Source organism: Vombatus ursinus, unplaced genomic scaffold (assembly GCF_900497805.2).
Source record: "Vombatus ursinus unplaced genomic scaffold, bare-nosed wombat genome assembly UNPS02000580.1, whole genome shotgun sequence".
NCBI lineage: Eukaryota > Metazoa > Chordata > Mammalia > Diprotodontia > Vombatidae > Vombatus > Vombatus ursinus.
Window position 1 is genome coordinate 4,019,985 of NW_020940358.1, and position 8,879 is coordinate 4,028,863.

The window sequence follows — 8,879 nt, forward strand, 5'->3', positions numbered from 1 at the left end:
GATACTATTTACTGCATTATCCATTTCAAAAGGTTGTTGTGGGTACTAGAAATATCAGTTTAGTCTATTCTCATCTCTTATGCCTAACTTGATGACATTTCAGTGCTTACTATCAAATATTATAAGTAAATATGCCCCTAATGAGGATAAAGCCAATAAGTGCGAAAGGAAAAAAGTATAGCTATGTCTGAACAAAATTTAATTATACACTGCTTCCTCAGAAGAAACATGGATAGTAGAGCACAAGGTTCTACAATAAAACTCAAGGGTATCAACTGCTTCAGAGAAAAATAAAGTTTAAAAACAAAAATGACTAAGAATCCCCTAGAGCAGAGGTTTCCAAACTTATTTGGCCTACTGCCTCCTTTAAAAAAAAAAAAAATTACTCAGCGCCCCCCTGGAAATCTACTTTTTTTAAATGGTTTTTTTGAAAGTTGCATCATTTCAAAAAATACCTAACATATAGTTTTAAATTGACATATCTTAAATTTAATAATTTATTATAAATTTGTGGTTTTTTCCTGCACTGAAATTTTGATGATGCAATATTGTGTCATGTAACCATGTAGTATTGTATTGTAAAACAAGTCATTACATGCACATATTCCTACATGTAATGCAGGACTTCCTCACAATAAGAGACATACTTGCCTGCCAACACTTGCTTGTTAAGACCCATTAGTGGACTTGACCACTGATTGGTTATAACTTGTTATAATTTATTAGAAGACATTTTGAACCCTGGAATACTACAAAGCCATTTCATTATAATTCACAGTAACGCAAACAGCTTGGACTAACCATCCATACTGAAAAGAATAAAGTGGATGAAAAATGCACATTGCCCAAACTGTAACATGCAGCAGTCCATTCAGTTAGTCCCAGTGTTCAAAGTAAAGTATTTGTCTCTTATAACTTAAGTTATAACTTGTGTGTTTATTTGGAAAATAATATAATCAGTATGACTTTAAATCTGTTACACAACAGATGAATCATACAATGGTTTTCGAAATTTTCTTACCTTCTCTTCTTTCCTCATGCTTCCACTGCCCCCTTATTTTTATTCAATGCCCCCCATTTGCACCCAAGGCTATTGCTTGCCCCCCCACCATTCCAGCGCCCCCAGGGGGCGGTATAGCTCACTTTGGGAACGTCTGACTAGAGTGACAGTTTGCAAACTTTTTGGTGTCAGGATCCCTTTATATTCTATAAGAATTACTGAAGACCCCCCCTTCCAGCTTTTGTTTATGTGGGTTACATCTATCAATATTTACCATATTGGAAAGTAAAATATCTTAGTTATTATTATGAAAATAGTTTTGACCTCGCAAACTCCCGAATGGGTTTCAAGGACCCCTGCTGACATCCCTGGACTACATTTTAAGATATACAGAATACACTGTAATGTAATGTTTTAAGATATATAGACTACGCTTCCTAGAGTAACCTGTTGGTAACAACTTTTTAGGTTGATATATAAAGAAATTACTCATTTTCTCCAAGAAAAACCATTACATAATTATGTCCTGATCAGAATTGCTGCTAACCAGGAAGTCCAAATTTCTGCATCACTTTCTCAAAATGAATTTCATCAGGAACGAACGACTGTGGAGTTCAGACTCATTTAGAAGATGGTTATAATACAGGTTTAAGGCCTATACACTTTCCACTCATTTTATTTTGAAAAAGCAATAATTTTATTGGTGTGATACTCAGTCTAGCTATCCTAACATGTCTAAATGTTCTTGAACTCTGTGCTTTTTTGTTAGTGTTTTGCCATAAATACTTCATAGAGGAAGTACTCAACAGCAGGTTTCTCCTTGTGTTAATATATCAAGAGTATCAATGTATCATTCAGACTGTTTAACCACTGTTTCATTCTCAAAATATGGCACACCTCTTTTCCCAGGCATACAAACCCTCAAAATCTTTTACACAATACACAATTACTCAATATCTTCAGTTCAAGCCATCACTGGTAATGGTCTACAACCTGCTTAAGCTTATAATGCTTTTTTCCCATTAATTTTTATTCTTCTGAGATCACTATTCCCCATTGTTTATAACTATATATCACCATTTGAAGACTGTTAAACAGATGGGTCAGGAGGAAGCAGTCAGATTACTGAAAGCACTACACATTTCCCAAACCCGACCTAGTTTCCTCCTCCTCCTGCTCAATTCTAAGCCCAGTTCATAATCCAGCTGCCACATTCCTCTGAGACAAATATTTTACTTTAAACACTGGGACTAACTGAATGGACTGCTGCATGTTACAATATGGGCAATATGCATTTTTCATCCACTGTGTTCTTTTCAGTGTGGATGGTTGGTCCAAGCTCTTTTCATTATTGTGAATTGTACTTAAATGGCTTTGTAGTATTCCAGGGTTCAAAATGTCATCTAATAAGGATTTTGAGAAACTAGCAATAGAATATCCCCCCATGGCCCTGGGTTTATAAAGGAATGGTGATTCCTTAAACTCTAACAAATTAACAAATGTTAATGTGCTCCAAACCTATCCTGAAGAGAACCATGCTAAAGAAGTCTTCTTTATAATGATCTAGAATGTTTAGGAATCCTTTCCAGAACATTTTTTAAAACAGGGACTAATAGGGAACCAGATAGATTTCCAAAATACTCCACTGAAACACCAAGATGTCACTACATAGTTGTTTATGATTCTATGTTCTTTGTATTAAAAAGTAAGAATTCTACAGTGTTTTGACCTTTTCTTATAAGTATGATAACAAAAATGTGATTCTTGACCCAGTATCCCTTTCAATACTGGGTATATCCGAAAAATCTATTGCTGTTTGTGGGTGGCTCTCTTCTTATCACATAGGTTGTATATGGCTTTTGAAAGCAAGAAAAGGACTGGCTCATTCTGACAGTATCTAGCACGTAACTGTGTACAAATAAGAGATTAGCAAATATTTTTGGTTGATTTTCTGAATAACAGGCTATCTCACCTGTTATTTAAGTTGATTTTTTTTGGTAGTTTTTGCTTCCCACAGGCCAATACCTACAGTGTATGGCTTCAAGTTTTTCTTCATCAAGTCTTAATAGTGTTCTTCCACAAACTCTACCTGCTATTGCCCTATTTAAAACTTACCATAAAGGAGCTGTCTGGAAGCTCTTCTGTCACCAAGTCCAACAGTACTGTACTGCAGCTGGCAATTAGGCCTTATAAGGCTGGTGGACTGGCTGTGCTTTAGAGCTCTTGTTGATGGTCCTGTCTCATCATTCATTGTTGGTTATGGCAGTGATGACAATGATGAGACTTCACCTAAATAGATATGTCCTTTCTGTCAGGTGAAGACTCATACCCACACAGAAGGTCAAACATAATCGGCTCTCCTATAGACTTTCAGCTTAGTTTGGAACTTAATCCCACATTGCTACACCATTCTTCCCCATCTCCCAGAGTACTGACAGAGATGAAAGACGATAGTGAATCCATTAATGAGAGATCCAGTAATCTATGTACACTAATTTAAATAGTTCCACAAATTGTGAAGTTAAGGTTTCTTCTTATTTTTATCTTCCAGGTGAAAGATGATATATGACTAATATTTAACTATATATGTGTGTATGTGTACGTACACACACACAGACACACACACACACGAAGCAGCAAAGTAATTAACACAAACTAACCTAATTTCAATTAGCTTTCTATATGGGGTAAAATGTTTCCACCTTCATGAGAAATAGAAATAGAACATGATAATGGATAGAAACAGTCAAGGTTTTGCTCTTAAATTAGTTTTTAATGGACAAATTCTGTGACTACTGAGATAGCTAAGAAATCTAACAGAACACCTACAACACTATGCTCCACTAGTCAAAATATCTAATCAGCAGCTCAAACTTAAGTGTGGACAAAACCACTTAACATGAAAATAAAAACAAAAATGAAACATTTACTTCTAATTTCCTTTTTAGGTCTGATATTTCTTGCCCTTCCTTAAGTAGCTAAAGAGAATTGTCCCTGGGCATCTCTTGACAAGGTTTGTCTCCCTCCATTTATTTAATCAAATTTTGGCTCCAATGAACACCTAAAAGTCCTCAAAATAACGAATAAGCTTGCTGAAAATAATGTGGTTCTAATACAGACCCTGCCACAGTTATATGATGTCTTGAAGATACTTTTAGACATAGTATGTCACAGAAGGGTTGGTGGAGGGAGCTCCCTACACAGTCAAAACTGCAGATTCTTCACAAGTTTGGATATAATATTTTGAATCACTTAAAACCCTTACATTTTAAAATTTACTTAGAAAGTTAATACATGTTCAATTGAAAGAATGAATTTCCAACACTAAAGACTGTAATTTTTTTTTTTAAAAAGACACTAAATAATGCTACAACATATGGACAGGGATAGGGAGAGAATAGAACTGTGATTTCACTGGCATAGTCAATTACAGTCTTTGAGAGTTGCCTAGGGCATTGAGAAGTGACTTCACACATCTAGAAGACTCAGAAGCCTTCATCCTAAGTCTCACAGTCTCTGAGGTCTGCTATATTCACAAAGCCATGTTGCCTACCACAAGGCTCCCTTAAATCAAAATCTACATAATATGCGTAAGCTGGTGTTTTATCAAACCCCAAACTGCTAAAACAGGAAGTCTAATTCTTTTTCTATTTGAGAATCTGGTTAGAGCATTCATTACTATCACTTTTTCTGGGATAACAACATGCTCAAATACTTCTTCCAACATATCTGACAACAAATTATAGACAAAATAGAAAAGGTACAAGATTTTTCAGTTCCACTTCACCAATTCTTTCAGTTGCTATTTTGAGGCATACTGTTGGAATGAAAACAAACCCCTCCATCTGAAAACTGGAAAAGATACTTCTTAATATATTACAGGTATTCTCCCTCCTGTCTAATTCCAGCCACCCAAACTCTTAAGAAAAAAACAAAACAAGAAAACATTAGAATTAGACAAGAAAAAGCAATCTAGAACCCCTGCAGCTTATCATTTTCCATCAAGAAATGCATTTTACCGACTAAACTAAAATAACCTTGGGGTTTTACCCCAATTTGAAAAAAAAAAGGTATACAATTAACATTATAGGGACCTAGTACTAAAAGGAAATAGTATAATGACATATTCCTTCTGGTTAAAAAAATCTTAGCATCCAAATTCCCTAGGGAAAATACCTCCCCATTCTCTATGCCCAAAATCATTTGTCAAGATACTTACCTCACTAAGGCAACATCAACACAGGACCAACGAGTGACCAAATCCAAGACATCACCTCCCTGTATCCTTAATCAAGTCTTCCCAAGGCCTATCTACAACTCTCAATCTTCTATTGCCCAGGCCTGTCACTATTTCACAGCAGATACGGCCCCAGAAGGTTTACACTTTTCCCCATAAGGTTCCACAGGTTCCCTTCATGCCCCCATTTCCATACCCCTCTTTCATTACTTCTTTTAACCCCTTTTCCCCAAGGGTGCCCACCACCCAGTCTCCCCTTGCGGACCCTCCCAGCTTAAGGTCCCTGCACCCCGTTTCTCCCACTCACCCAACAAATCCCCTCTCCATCGCTTACTCGTCTTGCTCCAGTATTGCATCCCGTCCCAGCTTCCCCTCCGGTTTCTCCGCTCCGTCCCCTCCCCCTACTCCTCGGCGCGATGTCCCCTCCCCCGTTTCTCCTGGCTCAGGTTCCTCATTTCTACGTCCCCCCAAGTGGGTGTCCCCGTACCCTAGACCGGGAGCTCTGCCCAGTGCCTGTGCCCGTGTCCTCCCCTCCCGGCCGGGGTTCCCAAGCCCGTCCGTGTCTCCGCCGGAATCCTCCCCCCACCACCGCCGCGGGGGTCTCCACGCCCCAGGCTCCCCCGGCCTCGGCTTCCCCGGCTCCCCGCCCTTCCCCCTCTCCCGTGGCGGCGGTGGCGGCGACGCTGCGGCACCATCTCCTCTCCCCACCCCCGACGCCCGTGGCTCCATCTTGGCCTGAGGGCTACGTGTGAAGGAGGAGAGGGAGAAGCCGGGCCTGGGCGCCGGCGCCAAGAACAGGAGGCCCAGCCCGGCCTCTCTCCTCAGACGCTTACCTGCCCCGGCTAAATCTGGCCGGCCGGCTCGGCTCGGCTAGTCGGTGTGTGCCTCCGGCTCCGCGCCCGGTGCTGGGCCTGGGCCGCACGGTCTCCACAGCCGGTGACCGCTCCTTCGTGAGATCCTGGGCGGCGGCGGCAGCGACGGCGGCAGAGAGCCCGGGAGCGGCGGCGACTGTAGAGGTAGGGGTGAAGGGGGCGGGGTGACGGGCCGGAGGAAGAGGAGTCGCGCGCGCTCACGCAACACACCGCCCTACGTGCGCATCCCCAAAGACACCCCCCTCACCCCCCCCGCTCGAGAGCGCGCGGGAGGAGGCTGGGAGGAGGGGGAAGAGGAGAAACGCAGCTGGGGGTGGGCGCGCGCACGTCGTGAGGAGTTTGACTGGGCGTGGGAAAGGGGGCGGGGTTCGCGTCTGAGCATCCCTAGGGAAAGCCGGCAGCAGCCGGACTCTTTTTCCTCAACCTCTCGGTTTCTCGGAGGAATAAAAGAGTCTTTACAGAGCCGCGGCCGTGAACCGGTTGCCACCAGCCTGCACCAGTGGCGGGTCTGCGGGGCCACCTCCGTCCTTCTAGCCAGGGCGGCAGCTTGTGGTCCCCGGCAGAAGCGGGGTGGAGGCGGTCGCTTGTGGGCGGGATCGCGGCAGCTTCTTCCACGTGGACGTGGGGCTCGCGCCTCTCGCCTTGGGCTTCCCCCTCGGGCTCGCGGGGGGGCGCTGACCTGCCCTGCTCCCTCCTGCTCCCCGGAGCCGCTGACGGGAAGTGGCCGGAGGTGCGTTTCCCCCGGCGCCCGACAGAGGTCCCGACTGGGTGTCCGGTGGACGCTCCAAGCTGGAGAAACCAGTTCAATAGATCTGGATAGTAATGATAACTTTCTAAGGTTTCCTAGGCTCTTTCCTCCCGACCGCCCGGGGCAGGAATGAGGGGGTGGGGCGTAGGGAGGGGAGTGTAGTCTCGTTTTACGAGTGAGGGAACTGAGGCCCAGAGTGGCGACTTGGCGAAGATAACAGCTACTAAATGTCAGAGCTGGGAGGGAGCTAGTAACCTACCTGCCCCGCTCCCCCAAACTATAGGACAGGTTTTTTGTTTTTCCCTCATTACACCATGTAGCCTCTGGAAATAAAGCTTATGAAGTGACCAAATGGCAACTCTTATGATTTTGAATGTTTACAGATGGCTTTTACTTTCTCTGTGTACTTGAGCCATTTAATTTAATAGACACTTATTAAGCACCTTTCAGGGTCTGTCTGTGGAAGGAAAAGATAAAAAACAATCCCTTCCCACGAGAATAAGTATAATACAAAGTAAACTATATAAGGAAAGAGCCAAATGTGCTCCAAGAAAATTTGGAGAGAATACTTTAACATCAGGGCTTTGTGGAGATGTGAGCTGGACCTTGAAGGTTATTTCATCAGGTGGAAATAAGGGAAGTGCATGCCAAAGAGAAGTGGAAAGTCGTTTAGCCTTTCCGTCTCAGTCTCCTCAGTCTGTAGAATGGATGGGTTAGCCTGGATAAACTAAATTCTAATAATAGATACGGTTAATCATACTCTTCTTCTGATCCCACCCTAGTTGAAGCTGTAGTATGGTGTTTAGGGGTTGGAAGGACAGACCTCGGAATTTGTAATTAAAGAGATAATTATTTGGTACCCTCAGCAAGAAGTCAGAAGCTGACCAGTCAACCTTCAACTATGAATTACTGTAATTTTTTAAAAAGTTAAATGTAAATACCTCAGCGAATTGCCCTGTAACTTACTCACTTTGGGACTACTTTTCTCCCTTTGCTTGTACAAGAACATTCTTATGATGTGTTTATATATCCTAATAAGGAATAAGCTCCATACATTATTTGACATCTACTTATGACTTCTGGATCTGGTTCACCCCAGCAGGCTCAATTTCACCATCAGAGCCACTACATTTAAATTTATTATTATTACTCAAGTCAGAAAAAGCAGCAGTCTGCAAATTACTTGGGACAAATAAAGGTCATGCCTTTGCTTCCACTAACACTAAGCTGACTCAGGCCTGACCTTGACCGAATGAAACCAGATTGAACTGGATTCTCTACTTTTAGTCTTCTGGTCACTGGCCAAAGATGCCAAATATGTTTCATTGCCCTCTTTTGTTGTGTTATTTCTGTGATTTTTAAGAATGGATATTATGCTGAGGACATGTGCAAAAATTGTAACTTAAAGAGCACTTCAGTGACTGTAAAAATATTGGTGACTGTTGGTGTAGGGAAATCAAGTCTTTCAAGGATCATTAAAGCCCACAATTAAACAGGGTCTGTTGCACTAAAGCACAAAGGAAAGTTTGGTTGAAAACAAGAAATGCCAATAAACTGACAAACTTGGTGCAAAACAGCCTAATTAATCCTCTAAAGAAGGACCTGGCAGCTGGAGGGGTTGTTACTGATTCCTCTATGGTGTAACATCAGCTTCTTGAAGTTGGAAGAACATCAAGACCAGTTTAAAAAAGAAAAAAGCTAACCATTGATATGAAGGTAAAAGAAAAAATGCTTGTCATAGGAACGGCAGTATAAAGACTGGAGTTCTAAAGATTAGAAAATAGGTAATTTTTACTGATGAGACTCAACTTTTTTCATTCAAAGTTATTCCAAAACAGCTTTCAGAAATCCAGGTGAGCCTATAAAATCTGGGCATCTTCATCAGACTATAAAACATTCATCAAAAAAAAATTTGGAATTTTTTATTTACTGTGGACCTGGAAGTCTTTTCCCCAATGAGAGATTGATGAACTCTTGTAAATATATTGGTATGTTGAAAAGCAGAATTATCCTGGAATTACA

At 41.9% G+C, this 8,879-nt stretch overlaps 1 protein-coding gene across 3 annotated transcripts in view; it reads right to left on the minus strand.

Moving 5' to 3' along the window:
* Nucleotides 1-6,150, minus strand: part of DNAJC5 (DnaJ heat shock protein family (Hsp40) member C5) — a 49,762-nt gene extending 43,612 nt beyond the window's left edge. For 2 of the 3 annotated variants that reach the window (XR_003568291.1, XM_027852443.1), the window contains exon 1: nucleotides 6,071-6,150. The gene's annotated coding sequence lies outside the window, so the exon portion shown is untranslated. Of the gene's footprint in view, nucleotides 1-3,115; nucleotides 3,204-6,070 lie in introns of those variants that run through there. The other variant, XM_027852449.1, reaches the window with a different exon arrangement.
* Nucleotides 6,151-8,879: the final 2,729 nt, after the last annotated feature.